The sequence below is a fragment of the Stegodyphus dumicola genome, chromosome 6 (genome assembly GCF_044657685.1).
Source record: "Stegodyphus dumicola isolate Sdum_Otavi_A_Nest chromosome 6, ASM4465768v1".
NCBI lineage: Eukaryota > Metazoa > Arthropoda > Arachnida > Araneae > Eresidae > Stegodyphus > Stegodyphus dumicola.
In genome coordinates this window covers 155,033,680-155,055,904 of record NC_140773.1, presented here as the reverse complement: position 1 = coordinate 155,055,904, position 22,225 = coordinate 155,033,680, and the positions used below count along the sequence as shown (strand labels likewise).

At 32.3% G+C, this 22,225-nt stretch overlaps 1 long non-coding RNA gene across 1 annotated transcript; it reads left to right on the top strand.

The window, feature by feature from the left end:
* Positions 1-2,178: 2,178 nt before the first annotated feature.
* On the top strand, positions 2,179-20,168 carry LOC118198936 (uncharacterized). Its single transcript, XR_004759870.2, has 2 exons — positions 2,179-2,402; positions 19,589-20,168. It is a non-coding gene; the product is annotated as an uncharacterized LOC118198936 (long non-coding RNA).
* Positions 20,169-22,225: the final 2,057 nt, after the last annotated feature.

The following is a 22,225-nucleotide window of genomic DNA, read 5'->3' as shown; positions in this document are numbered from 1 at the left end:
TTTCTGTTCTTTCTGCTGTCAAAAGGGCACTACATTTCCTACAGTTTATTATAAACTTCGGAAGAGAAATACAACAAAAGCACAAGAAACAGATGATTATTAGTCTAACGTTGAATTATCCGAAACGAAAATTAAGAAGCTTGGAAAAGATGAGTAATAAAAACGAAATCTTTGTTATAAAATATTCCTGTTCTTTCTGCTGTCAAAAGGGCACTACATTTCCTACAGTTTATTATAAACTTCGGAAGAGAAATACAACAAAAGCACAAGAAACAGATGATTATTAGTCTAACGTTGAATTATCCGAAACGAAAATTAAGAAGCTTGGAAAAGATGAGTAATAAAAACGAAATCTTTGTTATAAAATATTCCTGTTCTTTCTGCTGTCAAAAGGGCACTACATTTCCTACAGTTTATTATAAACTTCGGAAGAGAAATACAACAAAAGCACAAGAAACAGATGATTATTAGTCTAACGTTGAATTATCCGAAACGAAAATTAAGAAGCTTGGAAAAGATGAGTAATAAAAACGAAATCTTTGTTATAAAATATTCCTGTTCTTTCTGCTGTTAAAATATACTCTATTCAGATATAAAAATGTAGTCAGACAAACCCTAAATTGAAATGCAGATACCTCTTACTGAAACTAAACAATTCATAAAAGTCAACTTCCACTATATTAATACATGTTATTTTCTCCTTCCTTCCAGCATACCTTCGTGGTGTAATGGTAACACACTCGACGCATATTCGAGAGTTCTAGGTTCGAGTCCCAGCGAGGGCATTGTACATTTTCATATATCCTGCTTCAAAAAATCCTGATGACTCTACAGTGGCGCCCGAACTAAAATGTGGTGGACAATAATTCGCCACCACTAGGATTTGATAATTGGGTCCCCTAATCCCAGTCGCCCTTATAAAGGGGAAGTATGTAAGGTATTTTCTCCCTCCTTTCTGCATGCGTGGTGTAAACGAAAGCACACTCGGTGCGCATTTGAGAGGTCTAGGGATTAGGGATTAGTGGACCTAGTCACCAAATCCGTAGGTGGCGAATTATCGTCCATTACCATTTAGTTCGGGAGCCATTTTCAGAGTCTGGCTCCCTTTGGGAGTATAAACTAATTCCAGTCTCTTTACAGATGTAATGCGAATTATTGCTGTGTCTGAAAAACTGCAGAGACTTGAAAATGTTTAAACAACCTTTTTATTAAAACATAATTTTTTAACATAAACTCCCTTCTTGCGCCAACAGAATCAATCACTTACATCATCACTTATGGTGATGTAAGTCATATTCAAATTTCAAATGTAGACTAGACGTCAAAGTCTATACAAATCTATCCAAAATCTTTAACCACCGTAACTAATTTAAATGTTTGTAGCAATAAAACAAAGACGAATAATTACAAACTTATCAGAGCTGGCTGGTGATTGAGATTGAACAAATCAGAGTTCATGGTTTGTAAAAAACGAACGAGGCTGAGTCCACAACAGTTTACTCAATGCCAGTTTTCTCAAATAAGTTCATTAAAGGTTTTTCTTCTTAAAATAAACAAATCTTCGATTTTTCTTAATTTCTTGGAGAAATATTAGCATTCCGTGTTTGGCGTTTTATCTATGTTTAGCTTCTGAAATAATCTTGTCATCTCTATATTTTGATTTACAATGCTTCTGTATATAATTTCATCTGTTACTCAAATACTTTAAAAACTATATTAAGAAAGTGAATCTCAAAATTTAAGAATTTTATTCAAGTATTTTATTTCCTAAATTTGTATTTGTATCGCTTAGTATATAAAACGTACTTTTTAAAGCTATGTTTTTAACTTGTTTTTTATTAAAGAAATTTATAAAGGCAGATTTCAAATAACTTTGTTTTAATTAATAGTTATTAGAAATAAGTAAAGCTTTTATTATTATTATTATTATGTTAAGAGAAACCCAAAATTCGGTTAAAGGTTTTAGAAAATCTAGAATTTGTCCCACTTGTAAATACAAGTAAAGCATTGTCTTATTTTCTTATTTAAAGTTAACCTGACACCAATAACTACTCCCATCATAAAAATCGTAAAATATATTACCTAAACCGTCCCTCCCAAAATATTTTGTTTACGGTCTAAAAAAATTGTTTTCGTTTCAACTGAATTGTATCATATTAAGCGCTAGCTTGAATCAGATCATGCATTTGGCGGAAAACATGGAAAAAAGCGAACGAACGGCCTTGACCATAAAAACGGACAGAAGAATTTTATTGGACGAGAACAAAACACACTCCGCCATCTTGAATCATCGATGCTGCTAGCGGCTGAACAAAATGAGAACTTGTGCATTAAACTATTCTCAAAGAGACAGAACGAGAGGAGCTACTTTGTTGCGGCTGTTTCTACCTCAGCTGTCTACCGTAAGTGAAGTGTTCCCTCTCTCTCGATATTACTCAAGCGTACATAAGTCGTTTAATTATTCTCTTCGAAGAACTCTTAAGTTATTCAGTATTCATCTGTGATAGATTTTTTTTTTTTTTTTGTTATTAACAGGACTTTGTTTAAACATGAGCTAAACAATGTATAACAGCCTAAGTAGCGAAATGGATTTCCGAGAAAACAGTCAATTTTTACTTATAAATATTTATGAATTTATATATTCTATTTATTTTAAACTTATTATTTATGTTTTACGTAATAACTACAGAGTTGCTTTATACAGGAATTAGGAAGAGTGTTTTATATTTACTACTATTTTCAGCGTAGAACTTCTCAGATCTTAACCATTTAACTGGTCTAATGAAAACAGTTTTCGAATTTTTTTAGTAAGGGGAGGTTTCAATCCTAAAACCTCATGAATAAATTTATAGTTGATAATAAATAAAATTAAATAATACTTACGTCAAATTTCTATACAACATCGAACTAAATGTATTATATAAACAATTATCTGTGAGTATATTCATATTCTATTTAAGAAATCATAGAAGTTGTCACCATGATTTTATATTAAGATAAGATACACATTTTAACATAAGTCTTACAATAAATAATAAAGATACCGAAATATTCCAAACAATTCTGAGGTAAACAAAATTATTATCCTTATCTGTATTGTACCATTAAAGAAGGAAAATAGTCTTCCAATTTCAGTAATGCAGATTCTAGGATTATTGCTTTCAAGGTGTGCTTAAACGTGGGCATAACTGAAAGGTGAATTCTGGAAGTTTTACTGGAATGTTCCAAATTAATGTATTATTGTCTTCCTTTTATAAATATTTTTAACTTTTTAAGAATTATCTGGTTTAGATATTAATCTTTTAATGAAATTGCTGCTGTAAAGTAATTATTAATATAATTAAACAACTGATTTAGTGAACATAAAAGATTGTTGAAACAATTCAAAGAAATCTCCTATTTTTAGGGCAAACTCTTATTTATTCCAGTTTTCAAACTTTTTGCCATAGTAATCGTTTTAAATTTTTACGTCATTAATATTAATAAGATACATGGAAGCAAGTAGAATAAAAAAGTATTTAAATTTCTGTATAAATAAAAGGTTAGAAAACTAAAATTTTTAAATTGTACAATTACTAATAAATTTTTAAATATTTTAGCTTTTTTCTTTAAACTGTTAAATTTTATGAGGAGGAGACAAATAATATTACCAAAACAAAACTGTGTGCGAATTTTGTGCTAGATGCATGTTTCGTTTTACCCTATATACAGCTTCTTAAACAGCTTCTGTTACAACATCTTAAATCCAACGAAGTAATCTTTAATTACTTATTAAAGCAATCTACATCAATTCTTAAAAATATATTAATTTTAAGAGCTATATTTTTATTCCCTGACACTTATGAGGTAAACAGAAATATTACTGAAAGGTATTTTTAACTTAAACTGTTATCTGTATGTTCTTTTTTTCCTTTGTGTGGTCCACTGCTATTTAGCTATTTACTGAGTCCAGTAATGCAAATACATAAACAGACAGACAATTAGATAAATGCAAGATAAAGTTTTAATTTCCCCTATAATATTTTTAATCGGTTATTTCCTCTTTCTATCCTAATAATACCAATATGCTCATAACAAATTTTGCTGAGATCTGTCATTTCTAATTCAACTCACGTCACATGATTCTTGTCTTTACATAAATCTAACAAAGTATACACTTTCATAATGGAAAAGTGAAGATAACATATTTTATTAATTTAAAGTTAAATGGAAACCTTCACTAAACCAATAGCAATAAAGAGATAACATCTTCTTATTAAGAAATATGGCAATTTCACTGTTTTTAATCTAATATTAATCGCATTATCTTCGCTCTTCTCATGCTTATTTCAGTTTCGATAACATATCTGCTGCTTCCCACTTCATCACCAGGTGTAATGTTATGAATATGTAAAGTTACGCTTGTAATAATGCAATACCAAGCTCGCGCCTTGTTCCACTCCTTAGCTATGCATATGTTCAAGTATGTTAGGCCCAGAATAGAAAAGTGTACCGACAGTTTTCTTTAAAAGACAGAGACATTATAGTTCGTTTATTTGATTATGGCAATGAAACGAAGGGTTGTCCGCTTAAAGGGAGAGATACCTTCGTTAAAGGACAGAGAAATATTTATAATTATGAATATATCTTTTATCTTTAGGTTTTTAGAAATAGTAAATTTTAGTGAGCCTATTGAAGCTGTTATATAATTCTTAAGTGCTATAAGTACAAGATGGCGAAATGTATACATGACTTATATTTAATATAACTGAGAAAATACTTTTTTTTTTTTGGATCAAACAGAATATAAAACCCGATATCAGAAACATCTTTGCCTCTTGTTGACGCCCCTAAAATCTTTGCATGCTACATGATAGTTTTCATTATATTTTAATTCGGATGCATGTCTGAAACAAAAGCTTATAGTATTACTTTCCAGCAACTCAACAATCTGTAATATATTATTATGCATTTCACTACTTTTTTCGCTTAAATAATACCGCAGTGAAGTTGTTTTGATGTCTTCTTTCGTTTCTGGTTGAAGCTTCTGCCGATATGCAATAATTTTGCACATCGGCAGATGTTTTTGTTTTTTCAAAATATGTTTTTTTTCCAAATTTGTTTTTCAAAATATCATGTTGAATAACTACAACGAATGCCACATCGAAAACTAGATTTAAGATGGAGAGTCTATAAGCTCTGTGTTACATTCTGAAATATTTATAGTAATGATTATATAGTTCAAGTGTCGATAGTGTATCACTAATAAAACTTATTGATCGTGTCGTATGAAATGGATGAATTTCAAAACAGTTTAAATTGTTTTTTTACAATTTTCTTGTTGAATTCAAACATAATTTAAATCCGGAGATACTAGAAAAATCCTAAATCTAGAGAAAAAAAGGAATGTTTTACTTCTTTATGTATTACTTTCTATTTTCTTTTAAAATATTAACTCAATTTTAACCCCAGTATTTGCTCGTAAAACGTTTCGAGAAATTTAAATATTTGTAAAGTTTGCTCGTTTAAAATATCGAACTAATGATGATTCCGATTAACAGAAGTTTGATGTGTGATATTTGCATTGAATTTAAAAGTTTAGTATTTAGCTATAACAATAATACTCAAAAAGATCTTTGCTGTGCACATTGCTTTAGTAAAAGAATCTTTGTAAATGATGAAATCTTATAAGTTTCCTGTATTTGTTTCAGTACCGGTGATATTGTTTTATTCTTAGATATAAGTCTTCTAAACTATTGTTTCTTTAATAAAGAAGAGAAATTTGCATAGAATAAGATAAAGTGTTAAAAGTTTGCAAAATATAACCAGTGTATTTCTCAGATTCACTATCTCAAAAAGGAAAAACAAAATAATCAAATATCCTTCTTAAAATTTGTCAGTTTGCAACACGCCACGATTCTTTAAATTGATTCCATCTTTAAATTGATCTGTAAAATTTACTCGTATATAATTACGCAAAATATTTGCACAGGACAAGTGTTGGTAGATTGGTTGATTATTTGATTATGACAGAATGTGCGAGAAGTATCTACTCGAAGAAAGATGTCATCGTGGAGAACATTCTGAGGAAAACGGACTCATATTCATGTTATAAATGAGGGGAGAGAGAATATGTTATGTTACACGCAGGTCGTTTTTATGTTAAATCATTTCTTACATTCATGTATATAAACTCAGCTTTTATTGTGAAATCAAATAATAATTGCTTTCAATTAAATTTCTTGTAGAATGTTTCATGAAAAGAGAAACATTAAACAAAATGAAGCAAATGATTTAAGTATTATGAAGCATTGCTGAGTCGTTTAATATAGTGAGTATTAAGCAACAGTCATAGACACATGGAGAAAAATGTCAGTATTCATTCATTTTTCAAGGTCGTTTAAAGCTGTACAATCTGTGAAGCTGTGTCGGTGCAGGGTAGTGAATTGTATTCATTTATTAATTCAATGTATCTTGGAATAAATCATATAGAAATTTTCTAACTTTTCTAAAAGGTTTTAAAACGAAGAAAATTAGAAATAAATTTTGAAATCATTTGTATGTTATTCTAATTTTAATACCCTTAGTTTTATTTGCTGTTATCTAGTACTTACTTGGTAAACATCTCATTAAGAATCTTATTTTATTATTTTTTTATTGTACCCTATATCTTGACTTAATTATGAGAAGACACATTACATTTGTAATACTAAAATAAACAAAAGAAAAGTTCATGACTTTGGAAACAATTAACAAGTGCCGTGTAACTGAGAGGTAAAGCCATTAAAAACTAATTTAGTGATCGTGAGTACCTCTAGTCTTTGTATCTCTCATTTGATTTCAGCTGCACTCAAATGATTATTAGATGAGCACATGGAAGTAACATTCCCACCGTAACAATGGGAATACATCCACTAAAAATCATTAAAATCGAAATCGAATCTAGTTATTCACAAGGAATTTTGTTTATTATTTTTTATTAAATGTGTTTAGAAATCAGTTGAAACTTAAGATTTAGAGTACGTTTTGTTATATATTGATCGGTGCTTTAGTTGCAAATATTCTTAAGGCAACTACAAGAATGCAGAAATAATTCTTATCTGTGATTGGTAAATCGCAAATCAAAATCATCCGTAATCAATCCCATAAATCAAGGCCCAAACCACAAAACTGCCGTTTCTTTTTTTTCGGAGAGGGGGGGGGGTACTTTTATTGCATAAACTTTACGAGATTAAATCAAAGTTTTATTTCTGTATTTCTCTAAACTTGCCCAAACATGATTGATTTTATTTTGAGGAATATTATATTAACTATAATTCTACCCTAAAGCATTTAACAGCAATAAGGTATTTCTTATTTGCATAAACTTTACGAGATTAAATCAAAGTTTTATTTCTGTATTTCTCTAAACTTGCCCAAACATGATTGATTTTATTTTGAGGAATATTATATTAACTATAATTCTAACCCTAAAGCATTTAACAGCAATAAGGTATTTCTTATTTGCATAAACTTTACGAGATTAAATCAAAGTTTTATTTCTGTATTTCTCTAAACTTGCCCAAACATGATTGATTTTATTTTGAGGAATATTATATTAACTATAATTCTAACCCTAAAGCATTTAACAGCAACTAAGCTTACTAAAGCTATGTTCAATAAATTTGGAAAGTAGACAATACACACAGGAAGGGTATACGAAACCCTTTATTTTTCTCTCTTTACAATGATTTCCGGACTTCGGAATACAGAGACCAACCACTTGTGGTCTGAACGTAAGAATATAAAAATATTAACTAAACTCTAACTAAACTAACTTTGGATTAATCAAACAAGTGCCTCACTCCAAGATTGGCCGTATATTAACAAAAAGCCGTATGTAGTACAGAGAACTGCTAACACTACAATACGTTTAAAATTATCAAGAGGATTAAACCTCTGGCCTTGAAGGCAACCAGCAACCGAGTAAAACTACTATGGCAAGCGGCCTGCTTCTAATAGCTCCTTCCTCTCTCTTGCTTGGCAAAAAGCCACAACTTAAGTACTTGGCGTTAGCAAGACAAATTTGCATAAATAAGTTAAAGCTTTTAATTCTGGCCAGAAGTAGGAAATAAGAAGTGATAGTAAAGATTTAAAATAAAATAAACGTTAGTAAAACTTAGGATCCTTACATACTTCCCGCCAGAGTTAATTAGTTTGAAACTGAGGTCTAAAACGACCTTCTTGAAAACTTTTAGCTCTAGAATCTAACGCGAGGCCAATCATTTACAAACATTTCTCACTAGAAACTAGAAATTTAAAAAAAGTCGTTTTTACATTATCAACTCCTTGGACAATTACTTTTCATCTGTACTGCCTCTAAACAGGAGTTCTTAGTTGAAATCTCTGGAAGGAAAACTAGTTTAATGAAATGTTACACAATTAAATGGCAAGTAACATGAATACTTATATTTCTGTTTTAACATTCTTATTTCATTCATGACGTTATATAATTATCTCCCCGTGCTCTCTGACATGTGTTGTAAAGGAAAACACCAAATACGAACGTGTTTATGTACAAGTGTTCAACACTATCGCCTGCAATCAAAACACTAACGTGTTAAAATTCAACATAACAAGACCTCAGAACACACCTTATATTCATCTCTAAACCCTGAGGTACTATTCTGAAAAGTGGCTAACTCTGAAGTGTAGCGTCAGAGAGCCTAACTACATTCATTCAACCTTTAACACATATTCACAATAATATGCTCTTTTTACAGTCACACGAATAAGTTAAAATTTTTAGCATTACTTTCACTTTTAACATATCACAGTATTTCTTAACGTTTAAAATAACAGTTCACATTGTATATAAGGACATATTAACATGCCGTTAATTTTACGCATTTTAAAACATGCATTAGTAGTACATTGTTAACTTCTATTCTTTTCCAAGCAAGTGCCAATTCTTCTACATTGAAATACTACATTTCAAAAGTCTTTCAGACTAAAACTTCTTTCTTGCCAGAATCTTTTAAATAAAATTTTATACAATAACTTTTACAATTTTCTTAAGGTACCTTTCTCAAAGATTATCAATGCTTTTAAAATATTCAAGTATTTACACATTCCTAATATACATTAATTTTAGTTTTACTCGCGAGTAATTGAAAAACATAATACCAAAATAGGTAACAACTCATTTCTCACCTTTTTGGCGATAAAGGTAGACCTCACATGAGGTAAAACGTCTTGAATTCTGCCACTTGCAGTAAGAATGAAAGATTAACTTAAGGTTTCAAAGTAACATAAAGTTTTACTTATCTTTGTGATATTCGGACATCCTTTTTTCTGCCCAGTCCTGGAAGGTAGCGAAGATTACGGTTTGGTTTATCTTCCTTCTTGTGCGGGTTCGCCCTTCAGTTCCTTCCTCCATGAGCTTTCTTTTCCTTCCAGTGCGGTCACCCTTGAAGACCTTTTTAGCCTCTGCCTGTGGTGTTGGCCGTTTGATGGCAGCTGGTCTTGGCAGAACCGGGACAACTCTCTCTCGTTCCTGCTTGGATCTCGTTGCTGGCTGTTCAAATTTTCCTTGTTTCTTTGCCTCCGCAGCTGGTGTTCCTTCATCAATTCGTCGACATTTCCTGCGTAGACTCCTATCCGATGCGTAGATTTTCCGTTTGGGAGCCGGGTTATAGTTGTCGTTATTTCTCCTGGCTCTCTTTGCATTCGTCGTACTTCTCCCTTCTTCATTCTGGGGGTGGTCGTGCTCTCTCTTTTCTGGTCGGTGGAACGGCTTCTTTTTCTTGTTACCTTCAATTTTCCAGCGAGGAAACTTTCTTTTCAATTGCTCCAGCCTCCTAATGGCCTGCCCTTGTGATTGTCGTTGTTCCACCTCTGAAGCTTGTGCCTGCAGTGCCTGCCGTGCCGTATCCTGCAAAAGATCTTTAAATATTTGCATTTTATTACGATTATAGAATGGTTTTATCTGGTCAATGTTTGCGGAGCATGTTTCACCATTCCTGGCTTTTAACACCACTACAGCCTGAGTTATTTTTTCTATGACATATGGTCCTTCAAATCGTGGAAAAAACTTGGCAGTTTTATCTTCTGGTGCTGAAGAAAGTGAATGCTTAATTTTTAACACTTCATCTCCTACTTTATAAGTTACTCCCCGTCGTTTCATATGATAATAAAGTTTCTGTTTTCTCTGTGCTACTTCAGTGTTCTTTTTTGCTTCTTTAATTAATTTTTCTATATCGCCCATTTTAAATTCCGGGGCTCTTTGTTGAACATAAAATAGTTTATCTAACGGCGTTATAATCTTTCTGCCTAAAAATAACTCAGCAGGAGTTTTGCCCGTCGTATCATGTTTTGCGGTCCTAAGGGCAAAAGCTAATTCATTGACGTAGTTATCCCAGCTTTTATGAAAATTTTTAACATAACTACGGATAATTTTCACTATATTTCTATTGACCCGTTCCGCTATGTATAATTGCGGCCGATACGGGACCATTTTTAAATAACGTATGCCCAGTTTTTGGCACATGTCTTCAAATATATTACTTACAAATTGAGGACCATTATCCGATATAACTTTTAGGGGCGCCCCGTAATTTAAAATATATTTATTTAAAATAGAATCAGTAACTAATTTCGCGGGGGCTCGTTTTAAGGGAACAATTTCGGTCCACTTACTAAAAAAATGATCAACCATAACAAGGAGATACCGACTTTTATTTAACTGACTTTTTGGGAAAGGGCCCAATAAATCGATGCCAATTATTTCATTTGGAAATTCGGATTTAATGCTATTTTGAAACCCGGCCGGGCGGAAATTAATATAATTAACTGCTTGACATGTTGGGCAGGACTGGACATACGCCCTTGTTAACTTTTGCAGTTCAGGAAAATAAACTGCTTCGCGTACGCGTTGGATGGTTTTTCGAATACCAGCATGAGAAGCTAATGGGCAGTCGTGTAACTTCTGCAGTGCATTTAATCTAAGACTAGCTGAGATAACAGGTCGAAATTCGTTGTTGGAATTCGTAGTTTTTGTATAAAATAATAGACCATCTATTAGTTCGTAATGGGCCGCCCTATTTCTTATCGCCACAATATCTTGGTGGCTAAAATTTTCAGGATCCTTTAAATACTCATAAATGTTTTTAAATTCAGGATCCTTACCCAGTTCGGTTATTACAGTTTCTCGGGAATTCATCGTACATGCTGTGAGTATTGCCACCTTTACAGTATTACCTTCTTCATCTATTTTTATTCTGGATTTTTATTCTGCATCTGCTACGATATTTTCCTTTCCGGGGGTGTGCTTGATTACCAGATTATACTCTTGTAACTTGAGTGCCCATCTTATTAACCTTGGGGATAAGTTTTTCCCTGAGTACCATCTAGTTACCGCCGCATGATCAGAATACACTGTTATTGGCGCCCTTCCAAAATAGACTCGGAACTTTTGCACTGCTAACAGAACTGCAAGTGCCTCTCTCTCAGTCGCGGAATAATTTCTTTGTGTTTGATTTAAAGTTCGACTAAAAAATGCCACGGGCTGCTGATTTTGGGAAAGTACCGCTCCCACCGCATAATCCGAAGCATCTGCTAAGATTTCTAAATTCTCATCATTTTCAGGAAATTTCAAAACAGGGGCTTGCGTTAATGCTTGCTTTAATTTTTCGAAAGCACTATTGGCTTCGACCGTCCACGAGAATCTTGCCTTTTTCCTTTTTAATTTTAACAATGGTTCAGCAATAGCTGCAAAATCTTTTATAAAGGACCTATAATATGAACAAAGTCCTAGAAAAGAAGAGAGCTTCTTCGCCGTATTTGGCGGCGGATACTTTTGCACAGCGATTATTTTTGATTCGTCTGTCTCGATTCCTTTCTCAGATATTTTGTAACCTAAGTAGTTTAATTCAGGGGCTGCAAATTTGGACTTTTCGACATTAACTTTTAGACCGGCCTCATTTAATAATGAAAACACCTGTCTTAAATCCTGTACATGTTGGTCCAGATTATCACTAGTAATAATGATATCGTCTAAATAGATAAATGTGGACTTTCCAAGAACAGGCCTTAGCACAATGTCCATACATAGCTGAAATGTTGCCGGTGTCCCTGAAAGGCCAAACGGCATACGCAGGAATGCATAAGTGCCAGACTTGGTTATAAAAGCAGTCTTAGGCACATCTTCCGGTCTAAACTCTATTTGAAATTAACCAGTCGTTAAGTCTAAAGTAGTCATGTATTTGGTAGAAGTTATGTTCCTTAGAATTTCTTCGATAATATGTAACGGATATACCGGATATTTAGTCATGGAGTTTAATTTACGATAGTCAATTGCATAACGCCACCTTTTTGGATGTGTTACCGGATAGTCATTATTTTTCTTACATAACACAACCGGGCTAGCATAACTACTTGAGATGGGCGTTATGATCTTTTTACGTAACATATCTCGAATGTGCCACTCTATAATTTTTTCTTTATTCATATCATATCGGTATGGTTTGTGGCGAACTGGCAGTGAATCTCCGGTGTCGATACTATGGTTAGTCGATACTTGAGTAAATCCGGGAATATCACTAAATAACGAAGCAAATTCACTTACCACTTGTCGAATTTTTTGTTGCTCTTCCTTAGGCAGGTGGTCGAGGTTTAACGTTGGTGGTTCTTTTTTTTCTTCTCGAACTGGTTTCATCGTCAGCTTAAGGGACGCTTCGTTAAAATCCAGCGTTGCTTCTGCCTCTGAAAGAAAATCTATCCCTAAGATGACATGTGCTTGCAAATTCTTTACGATAAAAAACATAATCTTTACTTGCTCGTCCTTGATACGAATGTACAACGGTAATTTACCTATGCACTTGCATCTTTCTCCCTGCGCAGCTAACACTCTCGTATTATCCGAATTATATATGCGGTATTTACGGAAATACTTCCTAAAAAATCTTCTACCACACAGGAACACTGCGCGCCTGTATCCAGGAGTGCGGTGGCCGGGATGTTATTCACCAACACTTCAATATTTGGAAGAGTCAAATTTTTCACCATCACTGTATTTAACTTGAAGGAAGAGGGGTTTTCTTGGCCTTCGGATTTCCGCACCCTCCCGTCAGCAGAAATCCGTTTTAGTTTAAATCTTTTTTTCTTTCCATGCTTTCCTTCTTTTTCCACTGGCCTTCAGACTTTTTTTGTGGCTTTCTATTGAACTGTCGACGTTCGCCGGCTGTTTTGGAATGCTCGGGTTTCCTTGCCCACTGATTCGCTTTGCTTCTGTAGCCGTGTTCTTGACTTTGCTGTGGTCTTGGCGCACCAAATTGTCTTCGTTGCTCATACTGGCGTCTTCTTTCAATGTCCGCCGTTCTTCTACTTTCAAACTGAATTGCTAGCTCAAATAACTTTTCCAGTGTAGTCGGATTCCTTAATTCAATAAAGTCTTGTACTTGGGGAAGTAACCTCGGTAAAATCACTTGAATTATCTCAGGATCCGGACGGTTTCCATACAAGAGTTTGAAGACGTGATTTTTTCTTAAAATAAAGCTTGAAAGATTTTCAATTCGTTTCTGGTATATGCTGAAGAGTTCCGTTTCTAATCTTGCACGATCTCTTACGACAGGGAAGGCTTTTACTAAGGCAGTCTTAAAATTTTCGTAAGTATAGGTGGGACTTCCCGCTTGACCCAAGAGGCTTCTGCCTATACATTTGAACCAATTAAGCGCTTGGCCCCTCAAAGCGCTGGTAGCTAAGGTGACTTTCTGGAACTCATGCACTGGATACAGCATGAAGTGGTCATCCTATTTTTCCAAAAAACTGGTTACCGGTGAGTTTCCATTGAATGTTGCTTCTGGTTTCATCGATGCGCGCATGGTCTGGACGATGTAACCAAATCCTTCCAGGGCGGCAGCTGGCATTTCTGGATTCTGAGCCGCTTCTGCAGGCAGCACAGTTTCTTCTTGAAACTCGGCCATGGTTATTCTTCTTCGTCGGGCGCCACTATCAGGTTCTGTTTTTTCCTTACTTGCTTAGGGAACATTAACTGCCCTGACTCGGAACAGGGAGCTTACTAAAGCTATGTTCAATAAATTTGGGAAGTAGACAATACACACAGGAAGGGTATACGAAACCCTTTATTTTTCTCTCTTTACAATGATTTCCGGACTTCGGAATACAGAGACCAACTACTTGTGGTCTGAACGTAAGAATATAAAAATATTAACTAATCTCTAACTAAACTAACTTTGGATTAATCGAACAAGTGCCTCACTCCAAGATTGTCCGTATATTAACAAAAAGCCGTATGTAGTACAGAAAACTGCTAACACTACGATACGTTTAAAATTATCAAGAAGATTAAACCTCTGGCCTTGAAGGCAACCAGCAACCGAGTAAAACTACTATGGCAAGCGGCCTGCTTCTAATAGCTCCTTCCTCTCTCTTGCTTGTCAAAAAGCCACGACTTAAGTACTTGGCGTTAGCAAGACAAATTTGCATAAATAAGTTAAAGCTTTTAATTCTGGCCGGAAGTAGAAAATAAGAAGTGATAGTAAAGATTTAAAATAAAATAAACGTTAGTAAAACTTAGGATCCTTACAAGTTTCAGGACAGATATTCAGTATCACAGGGCGTGTTATTGAGTAATGACTAATCTTATTTTCTGGAAAAAGGGACTAATTCAAATGAATAGGGGCCCACCAGCGGCTGAGAGTAAAGTTGTAGTTGGGTCCTCGGGAACGAGCTGGCTATATGGGCGTTTTTGTGGGTTTCGCAATGTATAACGTGTGTAAGCAAATAGCCCTCGAGTGGTTTTTCGTAAATAAATAAACGAAATCAAATGAATGAGATAAATTTTCTCTTTTTCTATAGTCAACAACCAACTCAACTTATACAAAACAGTAAACGCAAAGCTAAAATAAATATTTTAGTTAGAGTATTAATAAATGAAGACTAGTGCGATGAATTGGTTAAAACTTTATAAACTTATTGAAATTTGAAAACTTATTGAAAATGAAAGAAAGGTACAATTCCCCTCATTTACAAAAGTAGAGTATTTCCACGAAATGCTTCTTAACCTGAAACGGCGTACACCGAAACATTAATTAACATTAAAGTATATAGGTAGTAAATATTTATGAGTATTCCCAAACCATGGATTAAACTTAAAACTTACATTAATAGTAACACATGTACTATGCAGTCCATGCAAACAGAAATACCGTATGTAAAGTGAAGCTTCACTTCCCAAAACAAAGAAAAAGGTGAACACAAGTGAAGTTTTAAAAGTGATAGTTGTGATAATGGCATGTTAAGCCGTCCCATGGAATCAACAATAAATATTATTAGTTTTTAAAAGGTTTGTTCTAAATGAATTCTTAACTAAATCAATTTCTATCATTAATTTCTATTTTGCAACAGTTTTCTAATTACTTCCTTTTTACTCTATTTTTTCCTAAGGAATAATCTGTCATTACTAATTTAATTAATCTTAGCTGCGTTAGCGCTAGACTTTTAGCTTTGAAAGTCTGATTTTTGTATTTTTCTTGTAATAAGGTCTGCGGCTAATATTTTCATTTTTATTTATATAATTTTGAAATTTTTTAAAGCATTTTCTATTTCTCTTCTTTCTAATTAAATTCATTTCCATGATGCAATATAATACATTAGACTCTTGAAACATGCATTTAAATGTTTAATTGCAATTATAAACATAAATCCTCAGTTTTCTAAAGTTTAAACGAGACGAAACAGAAATAAATAAGAATATAATTTGTTTAATGCACATGTTACGTAACTTATTAGTTTACAATGATCAAAAAGGAATAAAATAAAATTTAAAGTGAGGTAATATATTCTTTCTATACCTGAGATAAGTTCACGTAAACAACAATTATTTTTCATACTTACATTAGTCAGGAAACTCTTTTTGTAACTAGAACTTACGATTTCGTAAACCGAATGAAACAGAGCAGCAAAGATTTAAGTGTCATTATCATGCAACTTGAAGGAGATCCATTCAAACCGTATTATTGTTGTATGATTATTTTTATTAATGACTGGATTAGTATGTGGGGCATTTTTGGAAGATTTTGGAAAAGTTTTCTGCAACTAGTTTTATTTTATCGATCTGGAAAGTTTCATAATATTTATTAATTTGTTTCAACTTTCTAAATCACTTGTTTATCGTTGCAACGAAAATTCAGTTCGTGCATGAATTAATACAGTTGTTTACAATACAGTTGTTACTAAGTATTTAATTATATGTTTCTAAATATAAAACGCATAAACCCTTAGTTGTTTTAACATTTCGGAAACCTCTTTCAATACAGACCAGCAACAAGGAGGGTTTATGAGATAATGGATAACAGCAATATTTTGAAAAGCATTAATGTTACCTTTTTTTTTTTTTTTTTTTTTTTTTTTTTTCATGCAGAAGGGGAAATGGGTAATACTATATGATGGGAGAATGTTGGAGGAACTGGTCTCGCTTCAATAGGGTTAAGTGATTGCTATCTCATCCTTAAGCCATCATTGTTATCACAACATTAAAAACATCAGTAGTAGGAAAGTACCGGTTCTGCGTCAGGTGGCCCAATGCGCAAGTTCGTAGGCGGAGCGTGGTACAACAGGCAGTCAGTTGACTGACAAAGATAGTGTGATCGTGATAAAAGAAATCTTTTGATAAGAAATTATCTTTTATTTATAAATAAATTTACCGGGGATAATTTCAGTTATTACTTTTAACTCAAATTTTTACCAGTTGAAACTTGTATTTTTCTTTATATATATGTTATTTCGTAATTTCTATCCAAATCTACCCTTAAAGGTTTCCGCTCTTATTATTTCCAAATTTATTGATTAATTCTCAGGGAAATAATGTTAGATGTAAATTTTTAATTATTATCGCATATTTTAAAAAAACATTCCCTGCGGATGGAATTTCAATACTTTTAATTTCACTTTTCACTTGTATCTTCTGTTCACAATGACATTTATTTCTTAATATTACTAATTTTTATCATTTTGTTTCATTTTACACAGACTATCTTTCATAATTGCCAGCATGCTCTTAATTTTAACTTATATTTTAGGAGCGCAATTATTCAAATACGCGTTCCATTCTATTATTTTATTTAAATGTAATTTTCCAATTCTTTCTTACTTTTTGACGGTTGCGATCTTCAGCATATTTTGAATTTTGGCTCATTTGTTATATTTTATGAGCGTAATTATTCAGATATACGTTTTGATGTACTGTTATTTAATTTCAGATGTAATTTTTAGCCTTTTAGCAAATTTTAACCTTCGCAATTTTTAGCATACTCTAATTTTTAATTTCCTCGTATTTATTATACTTTCCTATCGTACACATGATTTTTTTATTTAACTTCAAATGTAACGTTTATACTTTTTTGACCTTTTTTCTGGGTATTTTTATTTTAACTTATAGGGACATTTAAGAATTTTTTTAAGCTCGAAAAGTGGAGAAATCCGCAATGCCTTAGTCGGGATTTGAACTCCGGCCCTTCTGAATACGTGCCGAGTGTACTGTTAATTAAACCTCGAAGGCCTGAGGAAAGGAGGGATAAATAATATTATATACTCCCCCTTTTTAAGAGCGACTGGGTGTTAGGGGTACCAGTTATTAAATCCAAATGGTAAAGAATTATCGTCCACCCCCTTTTAGTTTGGGCGTCACTTAATACAGACTTTTCAAATCTTTTGAAGCAAGGAAACTAGACAAAACCGCAATATTTTCGCTGTGATTCCAACTTCGGACCTCCAGAATACGCGTCGAGCGTTTTTCAAGTTACGCCACGAAGGCATGTGGAAAGAAGGGAACAAATAACCTTATAAATTCATTTATTATGTTTTCTGTTTATAATACCACATTTATTGTTAAATAAATACTAAAATTAACTTCGCAGGAAGGCGAAAATACATTAAATCTCAAAACACCTTCAATAAAAATGTGAAATACAGTAAAACCTAAAATACCCAATATAGTTGAAAACAGTTAAAAAAAATTTTACAATTAAAATTAGAGATTTTACTATTCGGCCAGCGGGCAGGAAGACATATATTTCGGTGCACAAAATTGAAAGTTAACTTTTGGTCCCCACTCGGCAAAAAAACACTTAAGTTGGTGAATCAACTGATTTAATTTACTTTTCTACTAAGAGTTTCAAATGTAAACAAATGGTGGCCTCGTTAGGCTTGGCGCCCCTTTTAAATTGTTGATAATTCTACAACTATTGCATACTGATTAACTAAAGGCATAAAACTTTAACAAGAACATAAAAACAACATAGTTCAATCACTTTTAGAGCAAAACAGTGCTCAATTTACCAATATATAAGAAAAGAAAGTGAGCTGAGCCAGAGAACAGAGTGGGTATGTTTGGTGCAGCCGACTGCAAGCAAAAGAGGAGGTGCACAACAGCATATTATAGCAGTCCCATATACGAAATTTCAGCGTCTTAAGGTCATTTTTGAGTCGTACGAGATACATACGTCACAAAAAAGTCTCTTCTGGATCCATTTTAATTCATTTTACGATCCTTTTGGGATAAAAAAGAGTCCTTTATTCTGTCCGTACAGGTACAGATGTCACACAGAAACATCGTTTAAATAGATTCGAGAGGGGTCAAAATTATTATTTTCCTTGAAATATGATACCCGAAATTTTTCGCAATTACAATACTTTCTTTACTTCATAAGAGGAATTAAAAATAATTTGCAAAAGTTTTTAAGTTAAATAAGTAAATAATGTGCTTGCTGATTGATTTATTCACAGAGATAGTGTCTTCGTCTTTCTTACTTATTGGTGAAAACATTTGTGGTTACTTTGAATGTTTTCAAAACACAAGAATGAAATTATAGCAATAAAAAGATACGTATAATTGTAGAGAATCATTTCAACTTCAACTGAAAATTAAATTCCGACATTATGTTTGTATTGGCTTTACAGAAAATCCTATGTATTTATAGGAACCCTGAAATGGGCAGAAACATTCGTGTGTTTTCAAGGCTGAATATGCTACCCGTCTGAAAGGGAAAAAATATAACAGAGTGCTTCGAAATAACATTAATTCAAGATTGAATTTTATCATTCTTTACACAAAATATCGTAACATATTTGTTTAATCTTTCTGCAGGTATAACATTTATATAATTTAATTACGTTTCAGCTGAACTCATTTAACATATTAAAGCTTATGTATCTGATGCTCTCACGAATGTAAGCCTGCTTATCTTACTTTTCATGTAGACCATTTGTAGAAGACGTTTTATAAGTCAATAATAAATTTGTATGCTACATTTATTTAAATACATATTTCCTTTTGTTTCCCTTTTCATATTAATGCAGTAAGACTGTATGCTTTTAATGGATCTAATTATGTAATTAAAAATATGTTAACGTTACGCTTCCCTTTTAGTGCTATATCGTTCTTACTTTATTAATGATGCTTGAGGTCACAAACACTAATTAATAATTAGAAAAAGATCTCTGTCATGGAAAGGAAATCAGGACTTTCAAGAATATATCTCGTAACATTAGTAATAATAGTTTCTTTCGACTTGTATTACTTATTTACAATTTAATCCATTTTATTTTCCAGGTGACCTGATTGTACTTCTGAAATGACTCGTCAACACACTAAATCCGGACTCGGTGGAACTGAAAGAAGATCTGGCGCCATTTTAACAGAACCTCGGCGTTCCTTCGGGTATATCATTAAGAACCTAACTTCTAGCAGAGATTGCTGGTACTTCCCACTTCTCTTCTTCATATGTTACTGCTGTGTAGGTGCTATGTTTATCAATGGATTCAAACTCTACTTTCTTCATTAATAGTCCTCAAGCAAGAATACCTTCGAAGAACTGCATGAATATTTTAAACTTTGAGATTATTGAAACTTAGATATGCTGATGGAAATATTTATAAATGTACAAAAATTAAGTACCAAACTTCTTTGAAAATAGAATTAAAGTTTTACAGAGAACATAAATGAAAAAGTGTAAAAATGAATTTGATTCATTTGTTGGTTTCTTAATGAAACCTATGTTAACTGAACTCTGTATGTCAATTAAATTTTTGATAGAACTTTTCCTATTAATGTCAATGAAAGAACGATTGTTGAAATTATGTTTATCCGAATGATGTTGTTTCTACGTAGGATAATAAAAGCTATAAAATTATATCGTAATTATTTTTTAATAAACCTACAGCATAATTTTCAACTTTGCTAGGCAAATAATTGTATAATTAAGTGGATCTGGTTTTATTCTACCGCTCTAGAAGAAAAGTCCTAAGAAATTCCTTCTTGAGAATGAAAATAAAAATCATGTTTACACAATAACTATTATCTATGAAGATGTTTAGCTTTCTTATGATTTATGAATTCATCAGATTAATACTTTCGGATTTCATTCGAGTGTTTTTATTTTATGTTCAGAAAATTAACTAGCCATTTCACACAAGAAAGTTATTTCGGATCTGTTATGACTTTTTGTTAAAATAATGCGTTTTTAGATATTTATTAAAATAAGAGATGTTGTTATGCATTCACTTGACTATTTAAAGGCAATAGTATGTATAATAGTGAAAATTCTAATTTAAATTAATATCTCTGAGAAGTTTGAAATACTGTAAGAATATTTCGAACTATTGTTAGAATATCTGTGTCTAGATCTACGAAATTTATCGAAATACTATAAAATTCTGAAAATAAATATTTTAATGAGATTGACAATTTTAACAACAAATAAAACGGAATAATCCGCTTTTGAAGATTTAAATACATTATTAATCGCGAAAAATTTAGGAACCATCTTATGATAAATGTTTATCCTAATTTGATCACTATAATATTAAAAATTTTGAAACTTTGTGAAAATAACCAGAATTCGATACAGAGACAAGATGCGAATAAATGCTGTTCGTAGAACGGCACCAATCGACTAACTTGTTACAACTGTTGCGAAACCTGCTATGAGTGAGAAATAATGAAACGTAGTGGAGTAAAATTATATTTCCTTGTAATATGAGACTACTACACAACATAGAACAGGCGATAAAAATAGTTATAAACATCATACGTCCTCTCTTTAGCTAACGAAACAAGCAACTCTCAAGTCATCCAGTACAAAACTGGTGATGAATTACTGTGTAACATATTTTGGTACTGAAGCTAGAGATATTAGAGATTTTTGAGCGTGGTTTGTTGAAATATTTATTGTGCTTGCACTGAAAATCGATCAAATCAGATTAATAATTATGTTAATCAGAATGTTATGCTGATTAGTATACCTCAAAATATATGTGACGAATTGCCGTATATCTTTACTCACCGTTTCCTTTGTTCAAACTATTGTAACAGAAACAAAATTGAAACAGAAAATGATAATCTTCTCGTTGCTGAAATTGTACTTGTGATACACTAGATACAATAAAAACTGGAAATTTTTCAAGCACTTACCATTCAACTACATACTTTGATCGTCAACCCATTAAAAATTTCCAGAAGATAGAGTATCGTGGATTGATTTACGTTACTTATCTGCTTTTCTAAATTTTTCATAAGCATTTGTAACAAATACGTACGTATTACGTTATGATTGACAGAATAGAAACAATTTACGACGAAAAAAGTTAGTAATTTAATACAAAGCTTATAATTCCGTTGAAACTTTCTCTTATCGAGTAATTCGCGTTGTTAATAAAAAAATTACAGGATTTGTCGAGTGATGTATAAGATTTCAGATTAAATTATCACTTCATAAGTTAGCATTTTCTCATGCATCATCATATTTAAGATTACATAATCATTGTTAACCTGAATAATTTTGACTGCATTTGAAAAGTATCTATAACTTACAATACAGCAGAATATCAATTATTCGGACTCTTCATCTTGAACTCCAGTTAAATAGATCATTTCTTTTTCTTAGTAAATCAAGTAACTGAGTTCATCTGATTGTATTTTAATTTTTTTTAATTAAATTATTCAAAGTATAATATAAAGCAATATAAAACTTTTAAAAGTAAAACTACAGATGACATAATAAAGACATTTTAATAAACTAAATTAATTAATAAACTAATTTAACTGGAGGTATAAGTTATGCAGATTGACTTACAGTGCCTAGAAAATAAGAAGTAGGTGAATATATGGGAAGACATACACACGTAAATTAAAACTGACTTTTGCAAAGTTGAAATAAAAAAAAAAAAAAACCTTTAACAAAACCTCAGT